This window comes from Mixophyes fleayi, chromosome 11, assembly GCF_038048845.1.
Source record: "Mixophyes fleayi isolate aMixFle1 chromosome 11, aMixFle1.hap1, whole genome shotgun sequence".
NCBI classification, from domain to species: Eukaryota; Metazoa; Chordata; class Amphibia; order Anura; family Limnodynastidae; genus Mixophyes; species Mixophyes fleayi.
Window position 1 is genome coordinate 15,315,470 of NC_134412.1, and position 12,378 is coordinate 15,327,847.

The following is a 12,378-nucleotide window of genomic DNA, read 5'->3' on the forward strand; positions in this document are numbered from 1 at the left end:
TTAATTTTTTGATTACTGGTATAATACATTCATTTCCGTTACACATATATAATATGGTGGAAATTGAGGTCATGGAGCTCTGCACGGTTGGATAGCGGGGAGCAGAGGCAGCAAAAACTGCGTATGGTGACAAAAGTTTGAATCTGGGCATGATGCCAGGTACACTTTAGTGCAAATGAGGACTAAATACGGGCACGAAAATCCCCATGGTACCGATGAGAGGAAAGAATGCAATTTTCAGAAAAGCAGAATGTACTCTCTCCAGTCATTAAGTCATTTTAAAGCGTCAAATTGGTTTGGTGCAAATTAATGGGGTTTCACTAATTAATATAGAACAAGCAGAACCTTAATTGCATATTTTCTCTCCTAGTTTCTCCCAATTCTCCCATATATTAGAAAAAATATTTATACCAATATGCTGTCAAAGAAAAAGCCCTACCAATGCAAAAATGTATAAGGGCCTGAGTCATTAAGGATAGCAAAGCATAAAAAATGAGTAACTTTGCACCTTTGCAAAACCATGTTGCATTGGACGGGGGAGGTAAATTTAAAATATGGGGGCAGATTTATAGTTGGGGTAGGGCATGTCCTAGAGATCAACTTTAAATTGCAGTGTAAAAATAAAGCTATCAAGTATTTCTGTGTTACATGGAAAACCAGTCAGTATTTAAGTTGTGTGCAAAATAATGAACTAATTTGCACCCCTTGCATTATAACATGGTTTGTCCAAGAGCAGTTACTCAGGTCCTAAATGTTAAATTTGCTTTGGCCCAGAAGGGGTTAAGATAACGGACAACTTGCATATTGTTAACGGTTTATTACGGATTTCAATTTGGAGAATTAGAGCTTTTTTGTTGAACGTGCCTTGTTCATTCCTCTAATGCTGCTTTTTTCGAAATCTAGAGTGGGGAACAAAAGGTCGAAAAGCCAGGCGGACAAAAGCTTTTCCACAATCAATAAACTCATCACTCAGCTGCTGAAAAGCTAAGAAGCTGCAGGGACCTCAGACCCTTCTCTTCCAAAAGCCGGAATGGGATCTGCTCCTGACAATAAGATAATCAGAGTATCAGTTTCATATTTTAATAAGCCCAGTGTGAGAGGACTGTGTATTTCCATAAATTAACTAGAACAGAGTAGGTTATGTTTAATTTCTAGCCACGCATTCAGAACCTACTATGGATATGACAAGTAGAATTCTGCCAATCTATAAGTTCTAGCGTATGTCAGAAACCACAAGCCAATCTCTACGAAGCTTCAGGCTTAGACTACATTATCACACGCCTAAGTGATGTGAGATAGAGAAGCCCCTCCCTACTGAACAACGTTTTAAATATGTCAGCGGTCATCAAAAAACTGTAACAAACTTAGTGGGTCACTTTATTAAAGGAAAAAACCCTTGTCTCCTGTGAAAATGTTATCGCCATCTCAGGAGAACAGAAGAAAATAATTTCATTACAAAGCATTTGTCTTCTCAACATTCAATATTTTTAACATATTTTATATTATTTTTATTTACATATTTTATTTATATTTTTTTACTATTATTATTATTATTATTTTTTTTTTACAACTGAAGTGTAATTGAAAACCCAAGCAAAACAGGTCACTAAGGTGCATATGCCTAAAGTTTGACCTGGAGAAATGATAAGTTAACTTGTATCTATATATTAATAGCATAGGAATGGTTTTTATGAGTGACTTATTTCTATGATGCCGTTGTCTGTGCAGGGCATATACCAAATTAAAGGTCTTGGTCTGTAATATTGGCATTGTAACTGATTGCATCGTTTCAGGGTTATTTCACAAAACGTCATCACCAATACATTACCGTTGTGCTTTGGAAAATGCGACAGTTGGCAATACACCTGTGCACCTGCTGGTTGCTCTGGAAACTGTGACAGTTCGTGAACTCTCCCTGTGCACCTGCTGGGTGACCTGTATCATGTGACCTGCTGGGTGGTTTGGAAACTGTGACAGTTATTTACTGTTCTGCTGGGTGACCTGGAACATGTGACCTGTTGGGTGGTCTGGAAACTGTAAAAGTTATTTGCAGCCGCATATATCAGCGAGTCTTGCGGGGATATCAATCAGCTGCTGTGTTATTTCATTATTCACTTATCCTGGCTTTGGTATAAAAAGTTATTGAATTCTGTCAATAAAGTAATTTAGTCATTACATTTCAGTTTAATTTAAGGCGGTTATCCCTGTCACTTTTATTTATCACCTTCAGCTACTTACAATAATACTATTCTCTTCCTCCGCCACAGCTTCCTTGAATGTAAAACGCAATCTATATCTTGATAAGTTGACTGTGTCATTTCATACGCTGGAATCCTGTATTGTTTCTCTGGAGCTAGGTTGTTCTGCTCCAGCACCCGATTCCTCCTCCTTATGTCTCTATTTTCTTTGTCTCTGAGAGTCGGCCTGTTACGTGTCTGTCTTGAAACTTTCCTTTAGTCAAAGATTATTTGTGGACAAGCTGTTTCGTTATGGTAATTCCCTGTGTCAGTAGAGACAATTCATTTCTTTTACAAGGGAAAATGATATTATAACTCTGCTTTGTGTCAAGAAATATGCTGTGTGGTCTGACGTATTGGAGCCTAAGTAACATTATTAGAAGCAGGACAGGTTAAAGAGAACCTGGTATTTAATATGATGCTTAAGGAAGATGTATTTTTAGAATATTTTCTACTGGAAGCCGACATCCCCAAACTAGTAGAAGCATATTTTCCCAAAGCATCAAAGACTCCCGTCCCCCACCCTGAACCCTAGTGTCTGCACCTATGGCATGATTCATCACCATCATCATCAGTCATTTATATAGCACCCAGGGCCAGATTAAGGGAATAGAGGCCCCTGGGCTCAGGGGGCCTCCATTCCCCCGTGAGCCCCCCTTGTGAGTCGCCACCTTCCGTGAGGCCCCCCCCAAGGGCTTAACTCTCTGTTCTCTTGTCACTGTAGTCATACTTCCGCAGCCTACTGTAAGCTCCTTACTGAGGAGATCTCGTGAGAGTGAGACTCATAGTCCAACTCTCACGAGATCTCCTCAGTAAGCAGATTACTGAGCACCGCGGAAGTACTACTGTGACAGGCTCAGCAGCAGGGCCGTAACTAGGGCTGTGCGATAAGGGCGACCACCCAGGGCGCAACGCTGAAAGGGGGCGCATTTTAGGAATGTTTTAGGTTCATTTGGTTAAAATTGAGGGCTAGGGAGGCGGCATTTGTCTTTCTCACCCCAGGCGCTAGAATTCTAAGTTACGGCTCTGCTCAGCAGCATTGATCGGGCCGGGAACGCCCCCGGCCCTGCGCTAATCAATAATGCCGCTGAGTACTTTCAAGGGCCCCCTGGATGCCCAAGGCCCCTGGGCTATAGCCTAGTTAGACCTCGGGTTAATCCGGCCCTGAACGTATCTCTGCAGTGTCTTGTCTGTTAGAGCAGAGCAGACCTAGACCCATATTTATCAACAGGCGTATCTCCAGATCTGCTGGTTGTTGAATAAGGATGTGTGCATACCTGATGTATGTGCGTTTTTAAACAAAATGCCTGTTACGTTCATTTTATGTTTCTTGATGAATGAGGCTCTTGATGTTTTGCTTACTTTTTTTAATGAATCAGTGAGTCTAAGTCAAAATTCCCAAGGCTGTGATGACTGGAGAACACAAGTGATTAGTTACTCCTGATCTGTAGAGTCCTGGGCACGGTACCAGGTAACTGCCAAAATCAAGGAACACCCACAAGTGTCTTAATAGCGTACAAAGCCCTCAGTAGGCATAGGGGCAGGTGTGGTATGTCTTGGGATATATTCTGTAAGTGCATAGAATTCTAATGCAGGAATGTGACACTAACGTTGTTGGAACACTCATTAAGTGTGCACGTGATTTGGCATATGATGACTGGGACAGACTTGTGGTTTATATCATTGGTCGGGGGTCAGTAGGTGGTTTCAATATAGAAAGTGAATAAATGTAAGTTTTGCAAAGAACTGTGTAGTAAAAGTGGGAATATGGTGCAATATTCTATGGAGATTAAGAAGGTGGACCTGGAATTTGATAACCATGGTCTTATCTGTGTGGAGTTTGTATGTTCTTCCCATGTTTGCGTGGGTTTCCTCCGGGGGCTCCGGTTTTCTCCCACAATCCAGAAACATACTAGTAGGTTAATTGGCCGCTATCAAGAAATTGACCCTAGTCTGTGTGTCTGTCTCTCTGTCTATCTGTGTGTGTGTGTGTGTGTGTGTGTGTTAGGGAATTTAAACTGTAAGCTCCAATGGGGCAGGGACTGATGTGAGTGAGTTCTCTGTATAGCGCTACGGAATTAGTGGCGCTATATAAATAGATGGTGATGATGATGAATCTAAAGAGATGAGTTTTCTGGGAAGGCTTGAAGGATTGGAGGTTAGGGGGAAGTCTTGTTGTACAAAGGAGGGATTTCCACAGAGTGGGTGCAGCCAAACAATTCATGTAAATGGAAATGACACCAAGTAGTGAGTGCTGATGAGAAGCTTTGGCAGAGCAGAATGGATGAGCTGGGAGATATATTACGAGACAATTAATAAAAGAGTTTTGTTGGGAGTTTTTTCGTTTCAATACTCTTGTTTCATTAGAGAACCTACAAAATATAAATCTAATGTATAAACCATAACCAACATTCCAGGAACAAAACTGTCCATGTCTCATCCGCACAGTCCTGCTTTGACCGAACCATTACCACTCCGACCAAATCCTGTCCGATTTGCATACCACACCCCCAACTTTATTAGGCCAACTTCTTTCAGACCCTGAAAGTCATGATGCTCCCACAAAATTCGGGACTGTTAGTGGATATGAAATACAACAATCACATCTCAGAAGAGAGGCAAGGAAAATCATGGACAAAACCAAGAAGAGAGAAGACAATACAAGTGTCACATCCACCAATATTTAATGCAGGATTGAGTCATGGTCAGTCAGGGCAAGTACTTGTTGTAAGGCAGAATGAGAAGAGTCCAGGGGGTATATTTACTAAACTGCGGGAGATGTTGCCTATAGCAACCAGTCAGATTCTAGTTATCATTTACTTAGTACATTCTACAAAATGACAGCTACAATCTGATTGGTTGCTATAGGCAACATCTCCACTTTTTTAAACAAGCAGGTTAGTAAATCTACCCCCAGGTCTCCCAAAGGGTCCTACAGTATGTAAATCTGCCTTCCAGTACAGGGCAAGCAGGAATGAAGGCCAAGCACAGTGGACTTAGGTGTCCTGTGGATCTCGATCTGTTTCCCAAGTTTCCCACACGTGCCATGGAAGAATGGAACAAAATATAATAAAACTGATAAAAGTCTCATAAGCAGATGAAATAATGTTGGAAGAAGTTCTAGAGATGTTAGAAAACAGAAAACATTACATATATTTTCAGCATGGGATTGTACTGTGGGGCTTAAGAGATTTGTCCTGAGAAACCTACAAGTGGCTAATTCCATTTTTTTGTGGTATAGTTCCACTTTAGGCATTGCCTGCTGACTTACAGTAGGTCTATTTTACGCCTCAATGTTCACAACCACCAACGAACCATCTTTCAACCTCCGACCCTGGTCTGGCCTACACGGAGTTGGGAATCATTATCTTCTGAGGCAATGAATCTACTTGACATATTGGTCAATTGATTCAACGAGAGGACTCATTACATTACATACATACCTAGGTGCCATTAGCCCTAGTTGTGAACGCACACTCTATAGGTAATGCGTCATCGCTCATGCAGACAGAAGAGAATTGCCTGAAAAAGTGTTGGGGAAACCAGAGAGTCAGGATTATATTGATCAAATAACTATAAGCGAGAGATTATTCACAGCAGTTCCCGACTACATTGAATAAACATTGTAGAATGGTAGAGTGGTTTTTTTGCCTATTATTTTAGTATTGAATGTAAAACACCATTCCATTGAATATGAAAAAGCATTTTGTAGAGTTACACGTGTCCGTAAAAAATCCCAATACAAAAAATTCAGAGCCTTCAGCATGACCCCTTCAATCTAGTACACAATGCTCTGCTCCTAATGTCATACTTATTTCTCTAATGCCGTTACCTGGTCTGAAATAATCCATTGCTAAAAGGGGTGGTTTTAAACAGCAATTAATTAATTCAGCACAAGTGTCTGCAAAAGGAAAATGAGTGTGAATCCCTGTCTCTAGAATATTTTAGTGAATGAAATGTATATGTATATAGAGCTGCTCCATTTCGGCAATGCTGAATTGTACAGCAGCCGCGACGCTGTCAAAGAAGCGTCCGCGGCAGTGCTGTATTGTAATACAATACAGCACCACCGCGGATGCTTCTTTGACAGCGCCGTGGCTGCTGTACAGTACAGTGCTGCTGTGTAGGGGAAATGTTTAGCGCCCGTTTGTTCGCGAAAGGGAGGGGTTTCTGGAGAACCAGAAACCCCCCCCCCCCTTCGTGCGCCCATGCGATTAGCAAAATCCAAAAGGGGAGTGGCCTTGCCTAAAATGGGCAACACAAAATGGCCTTGATTTGGGTCATACAGGCATGAACTAATTATAATTATAATGGAGCCATGTAACCCTACATATACATTCCAACCAACTAGAGTCTAGATAACGTCTCTCAATATATATATACAGTATATATATATATATATATATATATATATATCCTAAGTAATTAAGTTCCTGTCTTTTTACCTAGAAGTAACTATAGCAACACATTTTTTAAAAGTTACTTTTTACCTATTTTTCCTAGTTCTTTCTATTAAGTGCTCATAAACTAAAACAAATATTTATTCCAACGTGCAACCAACAGAAACCCATAGCCCTACAAAAATATCAAATAGAAATAGATAAAGAAATGGAAAAATTATTGGCAGAGCGCAAAACTCTCCAAATATGAAACGGTAATGTAGATATTACTGCATGCAGCATTAATATGGGTATTTGGGTTTGAGCATGGCACTGTGCTTTACTCATATAGTCTCTTTGTGTTTTGAGTTATCAGCAGATGGAGTTAATGTAACTTACATTCTCAGTAGGTTTGTGTGCTTTAAGCACTGGGGGGTTAATAGTCCCAATATCCACAAATTAAAATAATTAGCCTTGTTTCCAAGCAATCCTGCACACATAACTCATACTGCCCCTCTCTAACAGAGCATTAACTCCTCCCGGTAGGAAGACGAAGAAACTGGAAATACATAGCTTATTAACCCCTTACTGCTAAGTAGTCTAATCTGCAATTCGCAGGAACAGATACATCACGTAAAAGTGGACAGAAAATAGGTTACGTTAGATGGAGGCAGAGCTGCGGCTGCCCAATCAGCTTCTCTTGCAAAATTAAAAGAAAAAGACAGTTGTTGTCAGCGCTTGTCCTTAACACTGTATATATACTGTATGTGTGTCTAGCAAAATGAAAACTGGAGGTATCATTTCAGGTAACATTTCAGCCATGTTGCATTAGTAGACTAATTGCTGACTCATCTGGGATCCTGTGTGAAGAATCACTGGCACTTTGATCAGGGCCAGCGAAACATGGTAAGCTCCTGACAACTTACCCGCAGGTGAAGTCTCTATATAGCTCTCTGTCTGTGGCTTCCTGCTGCCTCCATTCCTCTCTGTACATCATGTCACTGCACCTGTCACATGCAGCTCTGTCCTCACTAACACATCACTCATCTCCTGATATACTTTGTGCTGCTGGGGGACCCTGCTCCTTCCACTATATAACTCTCAGTCTGTGGCTTCCTGCTGCCTCCATTCCCCTCCACACATTATGTCACTGCCCCTGTCACATGCAGCCTTGTCCTCACTAACACATCACTTTCTCCTGATATACTCTTTGCTGCTGGGGACCCTGTTCCTTCCAGTAAATAGCTCTCAGTCTGTGGCTTCCTGCTACCTCCATTCTCCTCCTCACATCATGTCACTGCCCCTGTCACATGCAGCCCTGTCCTCACTAACACATCACTCATCTCCTGATATAATCTGTGCTGCTGGGGGACCCTGCTCCTTCCACTATATATAACTCTCAGTCTGTGACTTCCTGCTGCCTCCATTCCCCTCATCTCATCATGTCACTGCTTCCTGCAAGATCAGTTTGATGAACTAATCAGGTACATTTTGTTCTAGATTAGCCTGTGGACGGATACATGGACAGTCTGGAGGTGATGATTGATAACAAAAATGAGTGCTCTGACCATAGTCAAACACCACTGAAAGCTCATGTAAAAGTTCCAAAGCCCCAGGTAAGTCAAACAATATTATAAGAAGAACAAACCCCCCCTCTACCCTACTGATAAATGCGTTAAATAAAATGTTTGATAAATATAAGGTCCTTATTAAAGTTTGAGGGACGAAGGAATTATTCTTGATGCTCCCTGAAGAGTGAGTGGTCTAGTGGGACCGTTGTATGAAGCTGGTATTTTTAAATAACAGTTTAAAAGAGGATGACGCAGAAATCCAAGTAAGCCAAATAAAGTAATAACAAACACACCCTCATTTTTTACTTTTAGTTTCCTTTTAAATCATAATAGCTTATTTATGTCCTATTAACTAGAGATGCTCGGGCTCGGTTTTCTGAAAACCGAACCCACCTGAACGTAGGAGATCCGAGTAGGCTTGCGACTCGGCTCGGTACTTTTGCGCGTCCTCGGGTCTGATCAAGGCAAAACATCATCGTTGCATTGTGGGATCTCGCGGGTTTTGGATTCTGTAAGTACCTCCCTCGCCAGGAGATTCAGCGCCATTGCTCACTCAGAAACAGGAGGGGTAGCAGTAAACCAATTACAAAAATGAGGTGTATCTGCGCTATGAGACCCAAAAAGCAGCCTTTCACCTTATAGTACCCAATCCCCACAGGTACTAGAAAGATATATACATAAAACAAGTGTAAGGAAAAACTGGCGCTGATGGTATAAATCCTCAAAGTCTACAAAGTTAATAGTCCCCAAAAAAAAGTGTCCTCCAAGTGGAGTAATAAAACGACCAAAACTCCGGAAATAATGATAATGATGTAATTCTTCTATGCTTGATCCAATCTTCCAATATTGATCTCATAGATGAACATAAAAAAGAAGCGAAGAAATATACATAGCGTAACCTGTAAATTTCAATGTAGCACAGGAAGCTATCCCTATATAGCCCGTGTGTAGATACTAATACACTTTCACCACGTGATAGGAAAATTCCTATAACCCCTTAAGGGTGTACACTTATTAGACGTAGTGAAATTTCAAGCATTGAACCAAACAGATAGAGTTTCTCCTGTGACCAACTCCTTCAAATACGAATATCCACTCCATCAGAATAAGGACCAAAGAAGGGAAAAGAAATAGATCTCCATAGTGTAAAATCTTCCCATTTAATTTCCACACATAAAAACTTTACACATTTCACATGTAATAAACTCTAAAAAATAAATAGCGCTGAGTCCTGCTACAATGGAGATAGATGGACTCTTACCGTCCTTCCTTTCAAAACAAGCGTGGTTGATGTTAAATCCAATATCGCCAGCTGTGTCCCGGGTAACACTCCCGCGATCCACGCTGTCTGAAGAGAAGAGACGACGGATGGAACCTCCGCTGTATGCGTATGACGTCACTCACCCCCGTCTGCCGACGCGTTTCGATTGTAAATCTTTATCAAGGCGTGGTGAGTTGACAAACTGACAGTCTTTTATCTTACATCCGGACCAATTATAGGCTTCCTCCGGGTCTTCTGTGCAATTTCAATTATAATAAATGCTCGCGGGTCCTTATAAACATCTATTCAATATAAAAACACAAAACTTTTCTGTTTATTATTGTTACACAATCTTCACTCCTCACCCAGAATGCAGTGTTCTTGTCACTCTCCAGTCTCCTGTGACATTGCTCAGTGCCATTGCGCACACGGAAACAGGAGGGATAGCAGTGTTCTTGTCACTCTCCAGTCTCCTGTGAAATTGCTCAGTGCCATTGCTCACACGAAACAGTAGGGGTTGCAGTGTTCTTGTCACTCTCCAGTGATATTGTTCACTACCATTGCTCATACAGAAACAGGAGGGGTAGCAGTGTTCTTGTCACTCTCCAGTCTCCTGTGAAATTGCTTAGTGCCATTGCTCACACGAAACAGGAGGGGTAGCAGTGTTCTTGTCACTCTCCAGTCTCCTGTGAAATTGCTCAGTGCCATTGCTCACACAGAAACAGGGGTATCAGTGTTCTTGTCACTCTCCAGTCTCCTGTGAAATTGCTCAGTGCCATTACTCATACAGAAACAGGAGGGGTAGCAGTGTTCTTGTCACTCTCAAGTCCCCAGTGACATTGCTCAGTGCCATTGCTCACACAGAAACAGGGGTGGTAGCAGTGTTCTTGTCATTTGACAAAAATTGACTGGAAATTAATGTTATTGAGGTTAATAATAATGTAGGAACAAAAATGGGCCAAATAATGTGATTTTAGAAAAAACAATAGGGATCCAAAAACCAAAACACATGAGGGCAGTTTTGCCAAAACCAAAACACAAAGTTTATACAGATCCAAAACTAAAACCAAAACCAAAACATGGGGGTCAGTGAACATCTCTACTATTAACATGTCTCAGTCAGTAGTCATTTCTGACTGCAGATCCTTTGCCTGTTGCTCCCACTGGTTTCCTTGTCTGGCTGCACCTGGTTATTAGAAGGACCTTCACATGGTAGCCAGAAAAACGGAATTCTAAGTCATTTCTTCTAATCTGTTGTTTCTGTACTTGTTTTGCAGCTGGGAAGTCCGGTAGACTCTCTTGTGCGTGGTGTCAGTGGAAACTCCCTGGATTCTATCTGTATTTTATTCTCAGTGCACGATAGTCCTGCTCTGTCCGATGTCGCACTTAGATACTTCCTTATACAGGTGGCTAATATGTAGATCTGGTGCTCACAACAGGTCTTAGACAGTACTGCAACAAGTGGCATATTGAACCAAGGACAAATTCCATAGTTGCCTACTCTCCCAGAATGTCCGGGAAACTCCCGAAGTTTTGGGAGTTCTTCCGGACTTCCGAGAGAGCCGGGTAAGCTCCAAGATCATACCCTGTTCATTGGTGAATTGGGTGAGGGTGGGTCTAAACGCGTCATAACAACACGAATCTCATGGCCACGTCCCCATGACGGAGCCACTTCCCGGACAGCTTGACGCCAATGTTGGCAAGTATGATAAATTCATGTCACCTCACTTCACTAGCAGAGTCTAGCAGCAACTCTTTCATGTTACTTTACTTGCCCATTATATTATAATCTACAGGAGTGTAATGAATGCTGTAGCAGAGGGTGTGGCTGCTATCGGGCCCCTGAGGTGAGGGGGCCCCATGACGTCTGTTCATCCGCTACGCTAGGCCCTGCTCTGTTCTTCAAAAGACTATGGGCTATATTTACTAAGCTTCGGGTTTGAAAAAGTCGAGGCGTTTCCTATAGCAGCCAATCAGAATCTAGTTAGCATTTATTTAGTGCATTGACAGCTAGAATCGCACTGGTTGCTATATGCAACATCTCCACTTTTTTAATGCCTATATTATTAACAGGTGACATTAGATGAATAGGTTTTTTTGTGACTTTATATTCCGCGTATGTATTGGACGTATCCTGCAGTGTATTGTCTGTTAGAGCAGAGCTGACCTAGACCCTCATTTACCACCACACGTATCTTCACATCCATTCCTTGTTGTAGTCGGGCGTACGTATACCCGATCTATGTGCGTTTTAAAACAATCGCACATTGCGCTCAGTAAGCGTGCCTTGGTGAATAGGTCTGATGTACCTACCTCCCAGCATAGCAAATAAACAAATTAGCACACAGCACTAGGGTCACGTGTTTTATTCCAACCAGGGCGCTATTGATGTGGAGTTTGTATGTTCTGCCCGTGTTTGCGTGGGTATCCTCTCATAGAAACATACTGCTATGTTAATAGGATTATGAAAAGAATTGTCCCTAGTCTGCGGGTATGTGGTAGGGAATTTATATTGTAAGTTCCATTGGGGTAAGGACTGATGTGAATGATTATTCTCTGTACAACGCTGCATAATATGATTGGCACTCTCTCTCTCTCACTCTCTCTTTCTCTTTATATATATATATATATGTATATATATATATATATATATATATATATATACAAGTTAACCCGTGCATGATACTCATGCATTCTAGTCAAATCAAGCTACATAAGGTGTTAAAAAGGTTCTTGTCATGCATTTGGGCCTAGCCCATGCCTCCTCAGGGGAAGAGCGTTACTTCCCTACGCAAGCGCCCTTTTTTAATGTGGTTTTGTCCACATGTCACCACCTCATCATTTTTCTCCATCACCTCATCCTTCATCTTCATCGCCACATCCTTCATCAAGCTACTTAAGGTGTTAAAAACTCCCCACTGTCACCCCCA